Here is a 12,189-nt window from a genome sequence, read left to right on the forward strand (position 1 = left end):
ATTTGGGGTGAGCGCTTATTTGTGCCCTGGGTACCCCTGGAACTATAGCGGGGTGACTGTTACCCCAATGTTTCTATATATCTGTAACCTTGTTATGGGCTAAGGGGGCCCAGCCTGAAGGCCAGTTAGGGGGGATTTGGGGTGAGTGCTTATTTGTGCCCTGGGTACCCCTGGAACTATAGCGGGGTGACTGTTACCCCAATGTTTCTATATATCTGTAACCTTGTTATGGGCTAAGGGGGCCCAGCCTGAAGGCCAGTTAGGGGGGGATTTGGGGTGAGTGCTTATTTGTGCCCTGGGTACCCCTGGAACTATAGCGGGGTGACTGTTACCCCAATGTTTCTATATATCTGTAACCTTGTTATGTACTATATACAGCCACTGCACTTATTGTTTAAAGATGGGCAATTCCCGGACACATTCGGCTGCACACAGTCCCACTCATTTTTTTTTTTTTTTTTTTTTTTAGCAGAGAGAACTAGTTGGGTCTGTATCCCAAGGGGTTCTGCTGGGGGGGCTGTGGGAGGCCATTACAAACAGCAGGCAATCCGACATCCTGTAGCCTCAGAGGGAAGTGAAACCCCTATTCACTGACAGCTGCACAAGGGAGTGTTGGTGAACTCTGCAAAAATTCTCTCAATTGGCAAAAAAAACCTGTATGGGAAACCCTGCTGCTTAAAGAGAAATGAACTGCTTTCAAGTTTTCACCTTACTTTACATTTTAGTGATTGTGTAATAAGGGTAGTGCTGATTATGTGCCCAGAACATTCCTTCTCTGTATTTATACATATGGGTAGGGGGTGCCATAGTGTTTCCCTTAGACAGTACAGTATGGGGGTACAGCTTATTGTGTGCCCAGAACATTCCTTCTCTGTATATTTGTATTTATACATATGGGTAGGAGGTGCCATAGTGTTTCCCTTAGACAGTACAGTATGGGGGTACAGCTTATTGTGTGCCCAGAACATTCCTTCTCTGTATATTTGTATTTATACATATGGGTAGGAGGTGCCATAGTGTTTCCCTTAGACAGTACAGTATGGGGGTACAGCTTATTGTGTGCCCAGAACATTCCTTCTCTGTATATTTGTATTTATACATATGGGTAGGAGGTGCCATAGTGTTTCCCTTAGACAGTACAGTATGGGGGTACAGCTTATTGTGTGCCCAGAACATTCCTTCTCTGTATATTTGTATTTATACATATGGGTAGGAGGTGCCATAGTGTTTCCCTCCTCCTCAGGTTTGTGAGTGACATCGTTCGCTTAGGCTACGGACTTAAAGGATCAACCCAATGGGAACGGGACACCCCCAAGGCCCCAACCCTGCAGTCTCCTCAGAAAGGGATCTAAGGATAAAACATACAGGAGTGGACTCAATGGGCATCCCTGCCTCACACCAGCTCTCACCAAAAAGTCTTCACCTTTCCAACCGTTAATGGGATCCGTGCGGATGGGGGGGTGTTTGGGGTGGGGGGGGTGTTTGGGGTGGGGGGGTGTTTGGGGTGGGGGGTGTGTGCGGGTGGGGGGGGTGTTTGGGGTGGGGGGTGCGTGCGGATGGGGGGGGTGTTTGGGGTGGGGGGGTGCGTGCGGATGGGGGGGGGTGTTTGGGGTGGGGGGGTGCGTGCCGATGGGGGGGTGTTTGGGGTGGCGGGGGGGTGCGGGTGGCGGATGTTTGGGGTGGTCACCTAATCATGCATGGGGAAAAAAAAATACCGTCAAATACCGTGATACCGATATAATTTTGAAAAATACCGTGATATAAATTTTTGGTCATACCGCCCAGCACTACCATAATCCCTTTCCAGAACCAGGGACCGGTTGTACTGACACTGCCTTAACAAGTACTTAAGCCGGTTAACTTCCCCCCCCTCCCCTTTCGAAATACAGATCTCAAGAGTCCTTCTCAAAGACCAACTCTCCTTCTCTTTAGCCCCCCTCTCTTAAAAGAAGATTCCCACCAATCTGATGCCAATTTTTGACACCTGGATCTTCACACAGTCTCTAGACGCTGCTTTCCCACTCTCCTCCCCCAATCTCCAGAGGCCCTTACCAAACCCAGACCCTCCCACTGCGCCATATTGAAAAGATAAGGCCAGATGATCTGGTGATGATTCCACAATGGACTCTTTAAACCCAGAATAAATCATATGAATGAGTCTCACTAAGGTTCCCCCAAACTGGACGTGCAGCACCGGGCACCCCCCAAATGGAACATCTATTACCTTCTTATCTACAAGATGCCAGTTCCCTTTTATAAAGAATCCCGAGCCCTCCTGCTGGTTCCCTGGCCAGAGACCAATAGGAAAGGCCTTCCCTCCAGTCCCTCTTTGCCCCCTGATCTCCTGTAGGGATGAGAGTCTCGTTTCCTGGATGAAGATAATATCAGCATCAATATCTCTAAAATATTAGAATGCCAGAAACCGGGACCTTCTGTTCATTATGCTGCTCAGTTACTGTGAGAAAATCAACTGACAGATCCATGTTTCTGTTCTTTCTCAGAGACAATCAGACTCCCATCTCCTCCCTCGTAGCCGGGACCTGAGTGCCCAAACCCAGAAGATCCTCATTGGTCTCCATCCCGTTCATCTAAAGATTCCCACCAGCTTCTTCTGGTATATTGGGAGGGATTTTTCCTTTTTTCCCATTCCTCCTCCTCCATCTGCCCCAGTTCCTCAGACTCCTCCATCAAGTCACCCCAATACCCCTCCCCTAAAACCTCAAACTTATTCTTATCCTCAAAAGACATTTTGCCCACTATACTGTATTCTTTGTTTTCCCCTTTTTACTTTCCCTTCCCATTTTCCTCCAATCCTCTGTCCCGCTGCCCTTAGCTTGCACTGAGACAGGTGGGTTACCAAGAGGGGTACCAGTGGGGTTATCAGGTGGGGTACAGGTAGGGTTATCTGGGGTATTACCAGTGAGGGTATCAGGTGGGGTAGCAGTGGGGTTATCTGGGGTATTACCAGTGAGGGTATCAGGTGGGGTAGCAGTAGGGTTATCTGGGGATTTACTAGTGAGGTTATCGGGTGGGGTAGCAGTAGGGTTATCTTTGGAATTACCAGTGAGGTTATCAGGTGGGGTACCAGTAGGGTTACCAAGAGGGGTAGCAGTGAGGTTATCAGGTGGGGTAGCAGTAGGGTTACCAAGAGGGGTAGCAGTGAGGTTATCAGGTGGGGTAGCAGTAGGGTTACCAAGAGGGGTAGCAGTGAGGTTATCAGGTGGGGTAGCAGTAGGGTTGCCAAGAGGGGTAGCAGTGAGGTTATCAGGTGGGGTAGCAGTAGGGTTGCCAAGAGGGGTAGCAGTGAGGTTATCAGGTGGGGTAGCAGTAGGGTTGCCAAGAGGGGTAGCAGTGAGGTTATCAGGTGGGGTAGCAGTAGGGTTGCCAAGAGGGGTAGCAGTGAGGTTATCAGGTGGGGTAGCAGTAGGGTTACCAAGAGGGGTAGCAGTGAGGTTATCAGGTGGGGTAGCAGTAGGGTTACCAAGAGGGGTAGCAGTGAGGTTATCAGGTGGGGTAGCAGTAGGGTTACCAAGAGGGGTAGCAGTGAGGGCATCAGGTGGGGTACCAGTAGGGTTATCTGGGGAATTACCAATGAGGGTATCAGGTGGGGTAGCAGTAGGGTTACCAAGAGGGGTAGCAGTGAGTTTATCAGGTGGGGTAGCAGTAGGGTTACCAAGAGGGGTAGCAGTGAGGGCATCAGGTGGGGTACCAGTAGGGTTATCTGGGGAATTACCAGTGAGGGTATCAGGTGGGGTAGCAGTAGGGTTACCAAGAGGGGTAGCAGTGAGTTTATCAGGTGGGGTAGCAGTAGGGTTACCAAGAGGGGTAGCAGTAGGGTTACCAAGAGGGGTAGCAGTGAGGGCATCAGGTGGGGTAGCAGTAGGGTTATCTGGGGAATTACCAGTGAGGGCATCAGGTGGGGTACCATCAAGTGGACCTACCATTGGACCTAGCAGGGGGGTTCTGGGCTACTCTTTCCTGTTTCCCTACATCACTCACCTTCCTGCGCAGTTACATTGGGCTCCACCATTGCCTCCACATTGGGGCAAGATTCCTTAACACTGCGCAGGCTTCGGGGCACTTTCTGTGAGCGACACCAGTGTTCAGACACAAATTACATTTAATTCGCTTGACGCCTTCTTTACTACCAGTCTCCCCATAAAAACCACAGTTTTTAACGCTGCATTTTCCTACAAGGTGAGTTCTACCCCCACAATCTGGGTTGCCCAACATAAAAGCACCCCCCCGTCCTTCCCAATGAAAAAGAGGGGTAGGTGAATGCCTCTGCCAATAACCCTCAGCATTAAGTTTCCCTTGCACCTTGTACCCCCCCCCCCCCTCAATTTTGCTTTATTTTTGGAACCTGTTTTTATATTTTGCCCTCATTTAGGAAATGTATCCTTAGAAAGGGAAAGAGAGAATTCTGTTGAGTGATGTAACCAGCAAACATTTATGGGCAGTATTACTTCCCCTTTAACCTACCCGCCCACTCACAGTTCTTTTGATCAGGGATCTCTGCTCCCATATAAAGTGATAGGAACCCCCCTATATATACAGATATTCATTGTAGTCAGACTCTCGGTACCGACCAACCATTTAACAGCGGTGGCCCCGTGTGACCGCCACGTGGTACCACTACAGAGAGAGAGGTTTGTAGGTGTCTCTCTGTCTGTTTCCGGGAGAGAGAATGTGCTAAACCTTGTCTGGCAGGCAGTATGGCAGCGTCATCTGGGCAGGAAGCAGGTTTGGGGACTGAAAATGTGAGGTTAAACTTGTAACTGATCAGAATGTGTCAGAGGTAAAAAGCTGCTGTGGGATATAACTTACTGTGTGCGGCAACACATGCACTGTGTCTGTATTTATACATATGAGTAGGAGCTGCCATAGTGTTTCCCTTAGACAGTACAGTATGGGGGTACAGCTTATTGTGTGCCCAGAACATTCCTTCTCTGTATATTTGTATTTATACATATGGGTAGGAGGTGCCATAGTGTTTCCCTTAGACAGTACAGTATGGGGGTACAGCTTATTGTGTGCCCAGAACATTCCTTCTCTGTATATTTGTATTTATACATATGGGTAGGAGGTGCCATAGTGTTTCCCTTAGACAGTACAGTATGGGGGTACAGCTTATTGTGTGCCCAGAACATTCCTTCTCTGTATATTTGTATTTATACATATGGGTAGGGGGTGCCATAGTGTTTCCCTTAGACAGTACAGTATGGGGGTACAGCTTATTGTGTGCCCAGAACATTCCTTCTCTGTATATTTGTATTTATACATATGGGTAGGGGGTGCCATAGTGTTTCCCTTAGACAGTACAGTATGGGGGTACAGCTTATTGTGTGCCCAGAACATTCCTTCTCTGTATATATGTATTTATACATATGGGTAGGAGCTGCCATAGTGTTTCCCAGGCTTCTGGGAGTTTAATATAAGTTGGATGGCAGCAATTTCCCCCAAGGTGCAAAGGAGCTGTTGGCTGAAGATTCTGGGAATTTTAGTTCAGCAGCAGGGGGAGAGCACACTTGCTCTATGTTATAGAGGAGCTGGCTTAGAGTTGTAGTTGAAACAGCTGGCCCAGAATTCTGGGAGTTGCTGTTCCTCTGCTGGCTAAGGATACCAGGAGTTGTAGTTCATTAACTGGCTGGGGATGCTGGGAGTTGTAGTTACTCAGCTGGCTGGGGATGCTGGGAGTTGTAGTTCCTCAGCTGACTCAGGATGCCAGGAGTTGTATTTCATAAGCTGGCTGAGGATGCCGGGAGTTGTAGTTCCTCAGCTGGCTGGGGATGCCGGGAGTTGTAGTTCCTCAGCTGGCTGGGGATGCCGGGAGTTGTAGTTCCTCAGCTGGCTGGGGATGCCGGGAGTTGTAGATCCTCATCTGGCTGGGGATTCCGGGAGTTGCAGTTCCTCAGCTGGCTGGGGATGCTGGGAGTTGTAGTTCCTCAGCTGGCTGGGGATGCCGGGAGTTGTAGTTCCTCAGCTGGCTGGGGATGCTGGGTGTTGTAGTTCCTCAGCTGGCTGGGGATGCCGGGAGTTGCAGTTCCTCAGCTGGCTGGGGATGCCGGGAGTTGTAGTTCCTCAGCTGGCTGGGGATGCCGGGAGATGTAGTTCCTCAGCTGGCTGGGGATGCCGGGAGTTGTAGTTCCTCAGCTGGCTGGGGATGCCGGGAGATGTAGTTCCTCAGCTGGCTGGGGATGCTGGGTGTTGTAGTTCACTAAGTTTCCTTTGTTCATTGTTCTGTTTCCCCGGTGCCGGCAGCACCTTCACCCCCAGCGCTGTGTGCGGCACCCAGGGGAGGGCAGGTTGGAGCCTCAGGAAGGAACAGCATCACATGGTCAGTGGGAGGGGCCCCAGCTCAGGGGCTGCTGTCAGGGTGCAATCAGGAACTCGGTGCATTTGGGAGAGTCATGGCGCTGAGAGAGGAGCTGCTGAAGCCCATATGGCACGCCTTCACTGCCCTCGATGTGGATAAGAGCGGCAAAGTGTCCAAGTCTCAGCTCAAAGTAAGTCTCCCTGCACCCCCTGCTCCTCTCCCTAGGGGGCACCCTGCACCCCCTGCTCCTCTCCCTAGGGGGCACCCTGCACCCCCTGCTCCTCTCCCTAGGGGGCACCCTGCACCCCCTGCTCCTCTCCCTAGGGGGCACCCTGCACCCCCTGTCCCTCTCCCTAGGGGGCACCCTGCACCCCCTGTCCCTCTCCCTAGGGGGCACCCTGCACCCCCTGCCTCTCTCCCTAGGGGGCACCCTGCACCCCCTGCCTCTCTCCCTAGGGGGCACCCTGCACCCCCTGTCCCTCTACCTAGGGGGCACCCTGCACCCCCTGCCTCTCTCCCTAGGGGGCACCCTGCACCCCCTGCCTCTCTCCCTAGGGGGCACCCTGGCACCCCCTGCTCCTCTCCCTAGGGGGCACCCTGGCACCCCCTGCCTCTCTCCCTAGGGGGCACCCTGCACCCCCTGCTCCTCTCCCTAGGGGACACCCTGCACTTCCTGCACCTCTCCCTAGGGGGCACCCTGCACCCCCTGCCCCCCTCCCTAGGGGGCTCCCTGGCACCCCCTGCCTCTCTCCCTAGGGGGCACCCTGGCACCCCTTGCCCCTCTCCCTAGGGGGCACCCTGCACCTCCTGCTCCTCTCCCTAGGGGGCACTCTGCACCTCCTGCCCCCCTCCCTAGGGGGCACCCTGGCACCCCCTGCTGCCCACCTGTTCATTCCCAATACCCTGCCCCAGGGGCAGCAACTTGCTCTTCGACTCCCCTCCCACCCGTCACTCTCTCCCAACCACTCCAGTACTGTACTGCGCTGGGGGTAAATTCTACCGCTACTCTTACTGGCAGAGCTGCATTTGCCCCTGTGTCTGGGTCAGTCCTGTGAGCTCGGTGCTGTTTGGTTCTGGTACCTTTGGATTCTTTGTGCTGGATCAGCTGCAAATTCTGTTCCCTCTGTGGGCAGGAAAGGGTCAAGGGATTCCTTCAAAAAGATGCAGCGAGCGGATTGTGTTACTTATTGGCACAAACGTGCGTCGCTTTCTCACTGGTTCCTGCGATTATGGGGTCCTGCAAGTTATAGAATCTACTACGATGCTTCTTAAAATCAGTTGTAGGATATCAGAGGCTATTATCCCCCCCACTGCTACTATAGGCACCATCTCTCCCTACTATACCTGCTATCCCACAGCCCCAGTCCCTTCCCAGAGGCTATTATCCCCCACTGCTACTATAGGCACCATCTCTCCCTACTATACCTGCTGTCCCACAGCCCCAGTCCCTTCCCAGAGGCTATTATCCCTCCCACTGCTTCTATAGGCACCACTTCTCCCTACTATACCTGCTATCCCACAGCCCCAGTCCCTTCCCAGAGGCTATTATCCCACTGCTACTATAGGCACCATCTCTCCCTACTATACCTGCTATCCCACAGCCCCAGTCCCTTCCCAGAGGCTATTATCCCCCCACTGCTACTATAGGCACCATCTCTCCCTACTATACCTGCTATCCCACAGCCCCAGTCCCTTCCCAGAGGCTATTATCCCACTGCTACTATAGGCACCATCTCTCCCTACTATACCTGCTATCCCACAGCCCCAGTCCCTTCCCAGAGGCTATTATCCCCCCACTGCTACTATAGGCACCATCTCTCCCTACTATACCTGCTATCCCACAGCCCCAGTCCCTTCCCAGAGGCTATTATCCCCCCACTGCTTCTATAGGCACCACTTCTCCCTACTATACCTGCTATCCCACAGCCCCAGTCCCTTCCCAGAGGCTATTATCCCACTGCTACTATAGGCACCATCTCTCCCTACTATACCTGCTATCCCACAGCCCCAGTCCCTTCCCAGAGGCTATTATCCCCCCACTGCTACTATAGGCACCATCTCTCCCTACTATACCTGCTATCCCACAGCCCCAGTGCCTTCCCAGAGGCTATTATCCCCCCACTGCTACTATAGGCACCATCTCTCCCTACTATACCTGCTATCCCACAGCCCCAGTCCCTTCCCAGAGGCTATTATCCCCCCCACTGTTACTATAGGCACCATCTCTCCCTACTATACCTGCTATCCCACAGCCCCAGTCCCTTCCCAGAGGCTATTATCCCCCCACTGTTACTATAGGCACCATCTCTCCCTACTATACCTGCTATCCCACAGCCCCAGTCCCTTCCCAGAGGCTATTATCCCCCCACTGCTACTATAGGCACCATCTCTCCCTACTATACCTGCTATCCCACAGCCCCAGTCCCTTCCCAGAGGCTATTATCCCCCCACTGCTACTATAGGCACCATCTCTCCCTACTATACCTGCTACCCCACAGCCCCAGTCCCTTCCCAGAGGCTATTATCCCCCCACTGCTACTATAGGCACCATCTCTCCCTACTATACCTCCTATCCCACAGCCCCAGTCCCTTCCCAGAGGCTATTATCCCACTGCTACTATAGGCACCATCTCTCCCTACTATACCTGCTATCCCACAGCCCCAGTCCCTTCCCAGAGGCTATTATCCCCCCACTGCTACTATAGGCACCATCTCTCCCTACTATTACCTGCTACCCCACAGCCCCAGTCCCTTCCCAGAGGCTATTATCCCCCCACTGCTACTATAGGCACCATCTCTCCCTACTATACCTGCTATCCCACAGCCCCAGTCCCTTCCCAGAGGCTATTATCCCACTGCTACTATAGGCACCATCTCTCCCTACTATACCTGCTATCCCACAGCCCCAGTCCCTTCCCAGAGGCTATTATCTCCCCACTGCTACTATAGGCACCATCTCTCCCTACTATACCTGCTATCCCACAGCCCCAGTCCCTTCCCAGAGGCTATTATCCCACTGCTACTATAGGCACCATCTCTCCCTACTATACCTGCTATCCCACAGCCCCAGTCCCTTCTCAGAGGCTATTATTCCCCCCACTGCTACTATAGGCACCATCTCTCCCTACTATACCTGCTATCCCACAGCCCCAGTCCCTTCCCAGAGGCTATTATCCCACTGCTACTATAGGCACCATCTCTCCCTACTATACCTGCTATCCCACAGCCCCAGTCCCTTCCCAGAGGCTATTATCCCCCCACTGCTACTATAGGCACCATCTCTCCCTACTATACCTGCTATCCCACAGCCCCAGTCCCTTCCCAGAGGCTATTATCCCCCCACTGCTACTATAGGCACCATCTCTCCCTACTATACCTGCTATCCCACAGCCCCCAGTCCCTTCCCAGAGGCTATTATCCCCCACTGCTACTATAGGCACCATCTCTCCCTACTATACCTGCTATCCCACAGCCCCAGTCCCTTCCCAGAGGCTATTATCCCCCCACTGCTACTATAGGCACCATCTCTCCCTACTATACCTGCTATCCCACAGCCCCAGTCCCTTCCCAGAGGCTATTATCCCCCCACTGCTACTATAGGCACCATCTCTCCCTACTATACCCGCTATCCCACAGCCCCAGTCCCTTCCCAGAGGCTATTATCCCCCCCACTGCTACTATAGGCACCATCTCTCCCTACTATACCCGCTATCCCACAGCCCCAGTCCCTTCCCAGAGGCTATTATTATCCCTACTATTGCTATATACTAATATATAGATGTATTTTTCATACAATACTGAGCTTTTTCTAGACTCTACAGTTCAGGGTGCAAAGTGCCCCCCAAATACTCTGCGGTTCTGATCAGCTCAGGGCTAATAATACCGTTGCTGTCACTGCTGATGAATACACCATAGTTTCGGGCTGAGCACTAATGCTCAGAGTGATATTTTCCCCAGTAGAAGGTTTCATGGCTAATCATTACTTTCTCGTTAGAGATAAAGGGGAAGGATCCCTGGTTTTATACAGGAAAGCCATTCTGTGTGATTGAGCAACACAAGTGCCGGTGCCAAATGTGACTTTGTTTTGTTTCCCCCTTGGTACCGCCCCTTTATTGCCAACGCCACATTAATGGCCACTTGTGGGTTGGACCCGGGTTCTGGTGATTTCCCCCAGCTGACTTTGCACTATATTTCTCATCAGGTTCCTTGTGAAATTCCATCCCAGCAGGAAGTGTTTGCAATTGACATTGTGTGTGTTTGATTCTCACATGTGTGTGTCCTGCAGGGGTTAAACTATTGTGTAACTGCCGACTGACAGAGAGAGGATACGGCTGTAGTAAATGATGAGCAAATAGCACTTCCCAGCATTGCGGCACTGGGACATAGAACCCCATGTAATATGTAATAGAGACCCTTCTCTTCCTTTAATACTTACACAGTCCCTGTGGCCCCCATGATGCACTGCAGGGCTACACCCCCCCCCCTATAGTAGTTTGTAGAGCTCTAGTGCCTTTGCAGACCCTACTGTAGTACAGTACATAGCCCTACAGTCACCTAGTAGTACATTGCATTGGCCTCGATGGGTCTCAGTTACAAACACTGGGCAGCTTTGCAGCTTTGCTGGTATCCCGTAGATAGAGCCGGTATCCCGTAGATAGAGCCGGTAACCCATAGATAGAGCCGGTAACCCATAGATAGAGCCGGTTACCCATAGATAGAGCCGGTATCCCATAGATAGAGCCGGTATCCCATAGATAGAGCCGGTATCCCATAGATAGAGCCGGTAACCCATAGATAGAGCCGGTATCCCATAGATAGAGCCGGTATCCCATAGATAGAGCCGGTAACCCATAGATAGAGCCGGTTACCCATAGATAGAGCCGGTAACCCATAGATAGAGCCGGTAACCCATAGATAGAGCCGGTATCCCATAGATAGAGCCGGTAACCCATAGATAGAGCCGGTATCCCATAGATAGAGCCGGTATCCCATAGATAGCCGGTATCCCATAGATAGAGCCGGTATCCCATAGATAGAGCCGGTATCCCATAGATAGAGCCGGTATCCCATAGATAGAGCCGGTATCCCATAGATAGAGCCGGTAACCCATAGATAGAGCCGGTTACCCATAGATAGAGCCGGTAACCCATAGATAGAGCCGGTAACCCATAGATAGAGCCGGTATCCCATAGATAGAGCCGGTAACCCATAGATAGAGCCGGTTACCCATAGATAGAGCCGGTAACCCATAGATAGAGCCGGTAACCCATAGATAGAGCCGGTATCCCAGTAACCCATAGATAGAGCCGGTAACCCATAGATAGAGCCGGTAACCCATAGATAGAGCCGGTATCCCAGTAACCCACAGATAGAGCCGGTAACCCATAGATAGAGCCGGTAACCCACAGATAGAGCCGGTAACCCACAGATAGAGCCGGTATCCCACGGATAGAGCCGGTAACCCATAGATAGAGCCGGTAACCCATAGATAGAGCCGGTAACCCATAGATAGAGCCGGTATCCCATAGATAGAGCCGGTATCCCATAGATAGAGCCGGTATCCCGGTAACCCACAGATAGAGCCGGTAACCCACAGATAGAGCCGGCATCCCATAGATAGAGCCGGTATCCCAGTAACCCACAGATAGAGCCGGTAACCCATAGATAGAGCTGGTAACCCATAGATAGAGCCGGTAACCCATAGATAGAGCCGGTAACCAATGCCGTGTTGGTTAATGCAAATAGGCAACATGGGGCGCATAAAGTGGACGAGGGCCCCAACAATATTTATAGGCAAAGGCACTAAAGCTATAGAAACTACTATAGGATATAGCAGTGCAGCTTATTGGCTGTTTGGTTTGATTATCCTGACA

The sequence above is a fragment of the Xenopus tropicalis genome, chromosome 4, assembly GCF_000004195.4.
Source record: "Xenopus tropicalis strain Nigerian chromosome 4, UCB_Xtro_10.0, whole genome shotgun sequence".
NCBI lineage: Eukaryota > Metazoa > Chordata > Amphibia > Anura > Pipidae > Xenopus > Xenopus tropicalis.